Below are 12355 nucleotides of genomic sequence, written 5' to 3'. Positions count from 1 at the left end.
AGGTTCGTTATTCCGAATTTCATTTTTGCATCAACGAACCTCTAGGTACAGGGAATTGTACAGGGGATGCTGTAGACGATTACGTCCTTCGACGTTTTCTGTTTTCCACTCGTATGGGAGCACAGAGACGCGTGGGAAGCCACACAACTCGTGTTGCCAAGCTGCAGCGCATTTACCTGAAGGAATGCTACAACATACTCGGAGCGGTGGAGAGGCAGAACCGGAAAGTCAAGTTACAAAATTTCTCCCACAAATGGTCATTTTAGGTGGCACCCATATACGCATGACATCGCTTGACCATTGGTGCTGAACATTTTTTCCTTGTACTATTTGAATGTATATTTTTCGAAACTCGGAAGGCAATTTTTGGGTTGGGGATGAGGTGACAGCATTTTTTTCACTTTTCTGGCCGGGAAGGTGTGGGACAGCGATAAACTATATAAAATGAGAACGAATTTAGTATTTCCCTATAGTCTAACCCACTTTACGCTCCATGGATATTACATTTTTTAAAATACTGTATTTGGGTGTGGGAGGGGTGTCCGAATGTCCTGTTTTTTTTTCTGGAAATGTAATAGGCATTGCTTTATTATAACAATCTCCTTAACATAACCCACAAAGTCATGAATATCGCTGCACAATGACAGCGTAACCACAGTTTGTCTATTCCATGACTGTAAGTAATATTTTCTTACTCTGTTTAACTTATCGATCAAGACTGTATTCTATTTGTGGTATAATTATGTTATGTAGTCTTTACATTTTATGATGTTTATCCATATTTGAGCTGCACAAATAAAAATTCAAACTTCAAGTTCAAAATTTCATATATCTTTTATTACTGTAAAGCAAATTAAAGAAATGCGACAACTTTTCACAACTTGTACGTAAATTCAATTTCAGTTTTCCCCAATTTACAATGTAAGAAAGTCCAATATGTGATAAATTTGCTGTCATAATACATTGACTTGGCAGGGATCGTCATATTAATTGTACATAATTATTTATAACAATCTGTAACTATCCGAAAATATTCGCAACTCTCCGTAAATAGTCGCAACTCTTCGCAAGTGTTCCGAACTATTCGGAAGTTTATGCAAGTTGAAAGAACAAAATTACGTGCCAATTCGTAAGAATATCCGCAAGTGGACGCAAGTATTCGCATTTGGTCGTATCTCTCCGTGATCGCCCGCATATTTTTTCCCGTATGTTTTGTAAAAATGCTCTGGTGACAGCAAGGGATCCGCGGGTGTCCGCAGAAAAAACAAAAAGACTTATTTGGACGTAACGCCGGACGTAGAGCATTATGTGACTGTGGCCTTACGTAGACACACGAACGCTCACACACAACACACATACGTAGGGCCTACGTAGCCCACGAACACCAAACCCCTCAGATACTCATGCAGGCACAAAACTGCGCCCACAAACACGCACCATCACATACCGATATACACATACGCCACTATTATACCACATACACACGTACGCATACAGGCACACGTATACACACAGACAAACAAACCACTACACAACCACCACACATGCACAGTTTCTACATATTGTATTATCATACTCCAAACACACACAACACACACACACACACACAACAATACGGAAACTCATACACAAGTCACTTATTGTACGCACCTACAAATCATTACACAGCACATACCATGCAGCTCACAATACACACACACACACACACACACACACATACTTCCACATACATACTTACCAGTCATACCCATCACCTCGAGCCCGGGGCGACAATCCTTGACGGGGCAATCCTTGACAATCCGTGTCGTAACAAATTTTTTGCCATCATGGATTGTCGCCATCGAGGTCAAACTGGGAAGTGCACAAACGACAATCCGTGTCGCAACACACACGTCATGCACCGACAAAAACATTCTTGGAGTGCGCGCTGGAGTGTCGCTGGAGTGCGAATATTTTTTCGTACACCGTGGAAACGCTGAGACATGAATCATTCATAAGTTTAGCTGAAATTTTGAAGTGCGCAAGCGCGTGGACTGGCTAAAATTCTATAGCTTGGCCAATTTGTACAGGATGAACGGACTCGCATACTGTACATACATGATCACGTGTGATCACTGCGTGCGTACGTACATTATACAAATGACGCACAGGTCTGAGTGCGTCAGTCAGAATTGTGTGCATAAGGTAACTATGGAATGCTTAACCCACGAGGCGAAGCCGAGTGGGTTTCGGCTAAATTCCATAGTTACCGCATGCACACTATATTCCGACTGACGCACGAAAGACATGCGCGTCATCTGATTTATAGAATGGGTAATTTTCTTGTCAAAAACCCATTTTTCTATCGTGTAACCCGATGACAAAATTACTGGATGCATTTCCTTTTGGCTTGCCGTAAACGGGCATGCATACCCGTACTTACCGTTTTTACTGGATGCATGGCGTTTTTACTGGATGCATGGCCAGCCATGCATCAGTTTTACTGGATACATGGCCAAGCTGAGTGCGCGAACGCTTGCTTTAGTGCGCGAACCTTTGTTACAAGTACGCGTACTCTTGCTAAGTGCGCGATAACATGTTTACCACTCATCAGTCTGCGACTCAGCGTGCGGCCAGTAAAAATGAACTAATAGCTCTCGACCAATCAGATCGCAGGATTCTCGCTACCCATTCTATTGACCGATTCGGGTTCGTTGAGGGCAGCAGACATTTTATGGCACTGGGCGCAGCCATGAGCTCAAATTGCGGTGTCTCAGCCGACCCCCCCTGCTCTCCCCCACCCCACGGGCAACATGTTTATCGCGCACTTGTAACAAAGGTTCGCGCACTAAGCAAGCATTCGCGCACTCGGTACGAGATGCCCATTGGCTAAAACAACCATGCATCAGTTTTTCATTCTGCGCGCGTGAGAGGGGTGGGGAGAGAGGAGGGGGGGTCGGATGATACACCGCAGTAATGGCGCTGCCCATGCCAAAAATACACATAGCGCGTCACAGAATCGGTCAATAAATGCAGTTTACATTCGATCCGCAGTTCATATCGAGCGCCTATTGACCGATTCGGGTTTGTTGAGGGCAGCAGACATTTTATGGCACTGGGCGCAGCCATGAGCTCAAATTGCGGTGTCTCAGCCGACCCCCCTGCTCTCCCCCACCCCCAGGGCAACATGTTTATCGCGCACTTGTAACAAAGGTTCGCGCACTAAGCAAGCATTCGCGCACTCAGTACGAGACGCCCATTGGCTAAAGCAACCATGCATCAGTTTTTCATTCTGCGCGCGTGCTAATGTAGGGAGAGGGGTGGGGGAGTGGGAAGGGGGGGGGGTCGGCTGAGACACCGCGTAATGGCGCTGCCCATGCCAAAAATACACATAGCGCGTCACAGAATCGGTCAATACGTACGTAACCCCGCTGGAAATATGCGGGGAGCTAGCTAGGCGGAGAGCATCGTGATTGTCTGCCAGGGTAACCGGCGTGGATAAGAGAGCAGGTACATGCGTAGTTCGCCTGAAATGTACAACTTTACAAGTCACAACTTCTACAGCCATAGGCTTGTGGAATTGATGCCACATTACTCAGGCCCGTAGCCAGGATTTTTCAAGGGGGGGTGCGGTCACTAAAAAAACGGACCTTCGGTACCAATACCAATGATGACACACACACACACACACAATTATATATATATATATATATATATATATATATATATATATATTCTTTGGACGACCGAACTACAAAAGTTGTATAAGAATTTGCGCGCGAAGCGCGCCGCAAATTGTGAATTTTGACTGTTTTAATGACGTTTTAAAGTCTCGAGGAAATTTGTATTTTTGTCTGTTGCATGCAATCGCGTTACGGTATTTCATCTAGGAAATAGTAACAACTCATTTTGCCAGGAAGTTGCAAAGTTTAATTGTGTTCGAGACTCTGCGCGCGAAAATTGAGAATAGTGATTTTCCTGGTGTTGTTTTAACCTTTATTTTTTTCTATTGTATACCCGCGTTAGCAGGCCTGAAGCCTGGTATGCGAGTTTGTCAAAAACGAAAATAAATAAGAAAATTTTTAAAACAAAATGAATTGTAAATGTGAACCATTTATATTTTGCCTCCTTGTGGTAGGATATTTCCAGCATTTCCGAACTTTCAAATAATCATTTTAGATTTAATAATATTAAAGGTAGTAGATGCGATTCGCAAACATCTCCAATATCAGTCAAATGTCATATTAACCATCATGCTAAGAAGGTTTTCTTTGTGAAATTTGGAGGTCAGTGAAATTCAAAAATTAAACATCCGTTAGCCATTGGAAGAAGTTGAGTGCAAATTCAGACCTCAGGCTTAGTGCTCAGATGTTTTCCTATTTAATTTGATCTGTCTTACTGTGCACACTAAGATACATACTGGAATGGTTATTTCTTATTTATTAAATTATACTAGCATATTTGGTTACTAGCTGTCTCTAGGCATTTTCGAATTTGGGCTGCAAAGAGATCCACTACCTTTAAGTTAGAAGAGAGATAAGTAAATAATGATAAAATAAACAAACAAAAAAGAATGAGTTTCTTTTGTAATACTATCTGACAAACTTTTTACTTTATCATTTTACTTCATAGCTCAGCACTTTCCATTCTCTCTCATACCCTCTTACCCATTACATTTAAATGAAATACAACTAAAATGAGTTTGCGTGCCTGCATAATACTCTTTGGAAAGAGAATGTTCTTAGGTTTTGGCTCACTTTAAAATGAGAACCAATAGAACTGTCACAACATGAGAAAATGTATAAGTAATAATCAACAGTACATTTCCGAATTTGGCCTGCAAAGAAATCCGCTACCTGTAAGTTAGAAAAGAGATTAGTGAATATAATGATGAAATAAACAACAAAAAAGAATGAGTTTCTACCGCCGTATCCAGAACAGAGCCTGAAACGGTGCAGGCTCAAGAAATCGTTTGTACAATAATACGTCTTGAAGTACTGTGTGATACTGTTGACTCAGACTTCTACAAAGCTGTAAGTGAGAATTGTAATCCAATCCGACTCATTACCTGAGATATTTATGAAAATATATCAATAAAGAATATAAATTAAATAACGATGCGTCACAATGCAGTCTAACGCTCTCACAATGCTATCATTGATACATAGGGTTTTTCCCTGACTGTTTTTACTCCGGAGCTCTTGCAATATTCAGGCTTTTGTAACTATCTGACAAACTTTTTACTTTACCATTTTACTTCATAGCTCAGCACTTTCCATTCTCTCTCATACCCTCTTACCCATTACATTTAAATGAAATACAGTTGAACCTCTCGTATCCGGACAAGTCGGGACCGGGGCTCATCATCCGGATAAGGGATTTGGCCGGATACGGGAGACTCAATGCTTTTATATACATGTACATATACATACACATGTACTGATGTAGCCCATTGTAGTACCACATGTAGTAATGTGTATGCTGCAACCTTTTCATTGTTATATTTAGGGATGTTTCGGGATGTTGAAATGTCTGAAGGTAAGCAATTTGGAAGGAAATTTGATGCAATGTATGTTAATCATATTGGAAATAATATGTAATTCATGTGTGTTTGGGTAGGAGCTCTCAAGGAGTTGGGAATCCCCCTTTCTTCCCGTAATTATTACAAAAAAGAATCACGGCGAGATTGCGTCCGGATAATAGAGAGATCCGGATAAAGGGAGGCCGGATAATAGAGGTTCAACTGTACAACTAAAATGAGTTTGCGTGCCTGCATAATACTCTTTGGAAATTATAAGTGAGAATGTTCTTAGGTTTTGGCTCACTTTAAAATGAGAACCAATAGAACTGTCACAACATGAGAAAATGTATAAGTAATAATCAACAGTACATTTCCGAATTTGGCCTGCAAAGAAATCCGCTACCTGTAAGTTAGAAAAGAGATTAGTGAATATAATGATGAAATAAACAACAAAAAAGAATGAGTTTCTACCGCCGTATCCAGAACAGAGCCTGAAACGGTGCAGGCTCAAGAAATCGTTTGTACTAATACGTCTTGAAGTACTGTGTGGTACTGTTGACTCAGACTTCTACAAAGCTGTAAGTGAGAATTTTAACCCAATCCGGCTCATTACCTGTGTTTTTTATGAAAAATATGAATAAAGAATGTAAATTAAACAACGACGCGTCACAATGCAGTCTAACGCTCTCACAATGTTATCATACGTAGGGTTTTTCCCTGACTGTTTTTACTCCGGAGCTCTTGCAATATTCAGGCTTTTGTAATACTATCTGACAAACTTTTTACTTTACCATTTTACTTCATAGCTCAGCATTCTCTCTCATACCCTCTTACCCATTACATTTAAATGAAATACAACTAAATTGAGTTTGCGTGCCTGCATAATACTCTTTGGAAATTATAAGTGAGAATGTTCTTAGGTTTTGGCTCACTTCAAAATGAGAACCAATCGAACTGTCACAACATGAGAAAATGTATAACTAATAATTTGTTGGAACCGTAAGCAAATGCCAGCTGAAGGCGAGTAGGCAAGTGTGTTTAAAAGCATTAGATTATGCACGGAGATCGTACAGTTACTTGATAGATGATCTTTTCTCGAATATTGGTACTAGCAAAAGGGCTAGAAAAAGCAGCTATTATAATTCGTTAGGCATGCATAATGGCCCAATGAGTGTTACAAGAGAACTGGAGTAAGACAGGTCTTTCATTTTGTTTTGTCTCGCCTGATCGTTCGTAAGAAATGCTAATTCATGACCACCTTTTCACAATTTGATTGGAGCATGCATTCATAATGGAAAATAGTTGACATAATAATCTACCCCCAAGCATTATCATGCCAACATGTACTTATATATACATGTACTATATCTTTGTGAGACGTAGATATAAAATGTCTCAGGTTTTCGATTATAGTAATTTCGAGGAAATTTCTTTAATTCTTATCATATATGTAAACTTGAGGCTATTAGATTTTCATCCACTTACCTCTGTTCCTGTGAAAAAAATGCAAGTGTCAACCTCAATGTCATCCACGAATCGCACGTACTCGGGCGGCCAGTGGAAAAAAAAAAACACCGGTCACACGCGCCAAGGGCCATGGCATGCAGTGCCAATATAATAATAGCTCGCACAAATTGATACATAACATTTGTGTTTGTGTGCATGGGGACGATCCGATGGTTCATACAACAAAAGGGTTTCGTACAATTATTTTTAACATTGTTAAACGTACTCTTCCACATTTACGTAGCATATAATGTGTCTTTATATTTATTTGGATTGTTATCTTGAGAATTGCTAAAAACAGTTATTATGAAAAAGTGGACCTTTCAGAATTTGGGGGGGGGGGTGCGTACGCACCCGACGCACCCCCCTTGGCTACGGGCCTGTCATTACCACTATTCGTACATGCATAAATGGCCAAATAAGAGCTCTTTCGAAATCTTTTGCACGACCTTTTTGTGGATCGGATACTAGTACTCGTAAATACACCGCGCGCTACCACAGTAGGCCTACTCCGTACTACTTGGCTATGATTTATGAAGCGGACGTGTTATTCACAATCGACTTCTCAGTACAGTGCTGCCATGAACATGGTGACTCGAGCATATTGAGTGCAATTTCGAATTACAACGATAAGATCATTCAATCCACATGTAAACTAATAATAGTAGACTGAACTTCAGTAGAGTCTAGTTCTGTGTTTTCAAGCTGATTAGTTGATTAGAAGTACGTGATATGTCAGCGTGATTGTATCAGATGTACAGGGTGATATGTGTGTGCAATATGTGATGTGTGTTGTAGAGCTATCGCAAGCGACAGTTATTTTCCTGCATGTTGTTCATTGATCGGACCAGGGAGGTCTTTCTTCCACCTCCCTGATCGGACGAACCTCGTGAGTGCAGTGACATGTTTACGCACGAACGTATGTACATGCCAAAGAGGTTCTATAGAACATATAGAACCTCTTTGGTACATGCACAACACACACACACACACGCACACACACATACACAGGTACTACCAGTTATAGCTTGCTGCATGTGTACACAGAGAGTAGGCCTGTGCGAGTCGAGTCCGTTCATTGTGTACAAGTTGAGCTATAAAGTTTTAATCAAGTCCACGCGCTTGCGCACTTCTGTCTGTCAGCTCAACTTATGAATAATTCATATCCCATAGCGTTTCCATGTACGAAAAATATATTCGTGTCCCGCGAGCGAAACCCCGCATGGGCACTTTTATTCTCGCCCCACCCTGGTTGCACACTGCTGTTCTCCATCACAGATCATATCACCATAAAATACAATCTGCCAAAGTTTTGTGAAAATCCGTTGTAGATTTTTCAAGATGCTGAAAATGTGGAAAATCCCCCTCCTCCCCCTCCAAATCTGGGCACCCCTGGATTCGCCATAATCAAACATGAAATTTCAGTCATTAGCGTCTTCATTATAGCACTGACGTACCTCTATCTTTTTTCGGTTCGGCTTGAGAAGATGCTGAAAATGTGGACAATCCCCCTCCTCTGCGTCACCCCCCCCCCCAATCAGGGCACCCCTGAATCCGCTATAATAAAAAACGAAATTTCAGTCATTAAAGGACAAGTTCACCTTCATAAACATAAGGATTGAGAGAATGCAGCAACATAGGCCTAAGTAGAACACATCAGTGAAAGTTTGAGGAAAATTGGACAATCAATGCAAAAGTTATGCATTTTTCAAATTTTTGTGTTGGAACCGCTGGACGAGGAGACTACTAAGGCTTGTGATGTCAAATGAGTACAACAGTATAAAGAAAATGTAAAGAAAATTCAACATATTTTCACTTTTTTCGCATAATAAAAGAGCACTTGAACTGCCTCTTTCTAAAGGCAATCGGAATAATATTACCCATAACATAATTATGTCAGTAACGAGTGAAGGGAATGTGTATTTTTTTTAAAAGATGAAATTTTGTGAAATTCTCTTTATATTTTCCTTATATTGTTGTACGCATATGACATCATACACTGCAGTAGTCTTCTCATCCAGCGGTGACTGCACAAAAACTTCAAAAATCCATAACTTTTGAACGGATTGTCCGATTTTCCTCAAACTCTCATCGATGTGTTCCACTAATATTGCTGCATTCACTCAATCCACATGTCTATGAAGGTGAACTTGTCCTTTAATGTATTCAAGGCACTAACTTAGTTCTATCTTTTTTTTTTTTCGGTTCGGCAGAACAAGAGAGAGAGAAAAAAATCCATAGTTCAGGGACTCTGAGGCTTCAACCCCCCCCCCCCTTCGGTGGTGGTGGTGGTGGTGGGGGTTCATTTTAGCAAATTACGACCATATCACTATTAAGATGCTATCTGCAGCCAAATCTGGTGAAATCCGTTGTGGGGTTAACAAGAAAATGTTGAAAATGTTAAAAAAGACAAGTGGTCGCTAAAGACAGGTGGGAGCTACGACAGGTGGTAAAGGTAGTAATGATTCATCCGCAGGTTTGATTGAGGGTCTCTCCTCCATCTATACATAATAATACTTGTTATTGCTGGACGCTACGTTTATTTTACTTCTTCGACAAAAACAGAAACAAACAAAAAACCCGGAAAAACTCGGAAACACTCAAGTTACGTACTACATACCAGACATCAGCGGAATCAGCGCGATGAATGCAATCTAGGCATATGAAAAAGTTCTTCTGATGAAGTGACGAGATGCTGAAAGCAGAGCATATAAGATGGAGCTCCGCTCCAGCACGTCCGTCCTCCGGCACGTCCTCAATGAAAAAATACGCTAAATAGACGCGCAAATAATCCTACGCAAGGAATACAGCCTACTATGACGTCACTATAGATATAGTACTAGTAAGTACCGCGTACATGTAGCTAGACGCTGGTTAGCAGGCGCCTGTAGTACTGATTGTGATTATGACGTCAAATGCACTTACGCTACTAGTAATACATTGTACACAATTCTGTACTAGTAATCATTTCAAGTTTGGTTAGCATGGTAACTCAGCACGCAAAACCGCCTCCACTGGTAACGGGCTTCCTGAAAGCTGTCTCGCTCCTTACCAACATTCCTTACTGTTTCAATTCAACTTTAGGTTTAATGTTTTTTTCTTTGTCTAATAAAGAATTTTTATAAAGTATACAGCATACATCCGTTTATAATATTTTGAAATAGATAATCATGGTTTAAGTTATACAGCATTATACAATTATATATATGCATCAAACAAAGATTAAATGATTGAGTAAACAATGTATGGTGTCTAAGGTTAACGCTGGTCTTCCTAGTTCTATCTTCCTCTTTTCGACGAGTTTCCTGTCTGCTAGGCTAGTTATACGTGGGTAGGTAGGGTAAAGGCGCCCGCCCCCAGGAAAGGTCAAGACTTCACCGGTGTTAACGGTAAGGTTCTCACCCTCTTGTTGACGGGAAAGGCGTAACCCTGTACTGCGGTACAGGAGTAGGCAGGTTAACTCTATTCTTCTATTCCTTTCACTCTCTTCCCCGTTTGTTTTATGTTTTCTTTTCTGTCCGGGTTCTAACTCGTTTCTGTTTAATTTTATTGGAAAAGTACTTTGAACGTAGCGTTCAACGATACTAAGTATGAAATAAATTAAAATACACTGAATAGATGTGCACAAATTTCTACGTAATGAATGGTTGTCCCCCGAAATTCTTCAATATGATCATCCAACTGCATGAAAACCAGCAAGGCCGGGTTAGATATAACAGTGATTTCTCCGAACCCTTCCCAATTGACAACGGTGTAAAGCAAGGCTGTGTTCTTGCACCGACCCTGTTTACTATCATTTTCCAGGATGATGCTCAAACAAGCCATGGAAGAGTTCAATAACGAAGATGCTGTTTTCATCCGGTACCGCACAGATGGCAGTCTATTCAATCTGAGACGTCTGCAAGCTCGCACCAAGACGCATGAGCTACTCGTCCGTGAGCTACTCTTCGCAGATGATGCCGCTCTTGTTGCTCATTCAGAGTCTGCTCTCCAGTGCTTAAAGGTATTAGCCCACATTTGTAAACCTGCAGCAATTGGTCTCATAGTTAGCATGGACTTTGGGTATGATTGCAGTAACACCTGTGCAAAATTTCGCTCCAATTAGTCCATTACTTTCATGAAAATAAATGAAAATGCACCGTATGCATGCGTATAAAAACGCTCGCTAGCTCCGGTCCACGCATGCACGTACTACATGCATGCAATACATGTGTAAGTTAATGTACGTGGCTAGCCCGCGCTCGTAATTCGATTTTGGGTCGGGTTGACCCGGTTTGAAAATTGATTTTAAAACGATGATTTTCTCTCTTTTATCGAATGGTATAGACAAAGAGCAACAGGTGAGGTATGTTACTGTTATAACTTGTACTTGAAGTCATATTGGACCTGTTTTATGCAGTTTTGATTTTCGTGGGTTTGCAAATGTGGGCTAGTACCTTTAACGTCCTGCTTCGCAGTTACTGCTAAAGCATTTGGCCTTGAAGTAAGCCTGAAGAAAACTGACGTTCTTCATCAGCCGGCTCCTCGACAGGATTACCAGTTCCCCCACATCACCATAGGGCAAACAGAACTCAAAACAATCGATCAATTTACTTACCTCGGCAGCACCATCACGTCAAACGCAAGAGTCGACAAAGAAATAGAGAACAGACTTGCTAAGGCAAGCAGTGCCTTTGGTAGACTGCACGACAGAGTCTGGAAAAACAACCACCTGAAGAAACAGACAAAGATCAGCGTGTACAGAGCCGTTGTCTTACCAACTCTCCTGTACGGCTCTGAGTCATGGGCCCTCTACCGGCATCACCTTCTTGAGCGCTTCCACCAGCGATGCCTCCGCTTCATCTTAAACATCCACTGGAGTGACTTTGTCACCAACATCAAAGTTCTTGAGCTGGCAGAGACTTCAAGCATTGAAGCCACACTGATGAAAACTCAACTGCGCTGGGCTGGCCATGTCTCGAGAATGGAAGACCATCGCCTTCCGAAGGTCATGCTGTACGGTGAGCTCTCTTCTGGACACCGAGACAGAGGTGGACCCAGGAAGAGATACAAGGACTGCTTGAAAAACTAGAAATGTCGCTATGGCGACTGGTATGCCTCCGCCATAATGCATGATTCTCCTAATAGGTATAGATAGTACATGTGGACAACGTGTGATTACATTCTCACAAAACTGGCAAAATATTAAAATGACGAGTTTGGCACAAATGTGTTGAATGTTCACCTTCCTTGACCTACGTTTAACTGGATGAATAGGAGAGCATGTATTTGGGATTTAAGGATTTTAACTTGACTTTGACCCATTCATACGTTTATGCATTGAGTAATTTTCAAGGTATGGAGAAAAAT

General features: G+C 41.2%; 1 protein-coding gene across 1 annotated transcript in view; it reads right to left on the bottom strand.

The window, feature by feature from the left end:
* The window catches only part of LOC140232533 (homocysteine-responsive endoplasmic reticulum-resident ubiquitin-like domain member 2 protein), a 113386-nt gene extending 103648 nt beyond the window's left edge, over positions 1-9738 (bottom strand). Inside the window, exon 1 of the mRNA XM_072312631.1 lies at positions 9627-9738. The gene's annotated coding sequence lies outside the window, so the exon portion shown is untranslated. The remainder of the gene's footprint in view (positions 1-9626) is intronic.
* Positions 9739-12355: the final 2617 nt, after the last annotated feature.

Source organism: Diadema setosum, chromosome 9 (assembly GCF_964275005.1).
Source record: "Diadema setosum chromosome 9, eeDiaSeto1, whole genome shotgun sequence".
In the NCBI taxonomy this organism is placed as follows: Eukaryota; Metazoa; Echinodermata; class Echinoidea; order Diadematoida; family Diadematidae; genus Diadema; species Diadema setosum.
The sequence above is the reverse complement of the archived record's forward strand: the minus strand, read 5'-3'. Positions and strand labels throughout refer to the sequence as shown.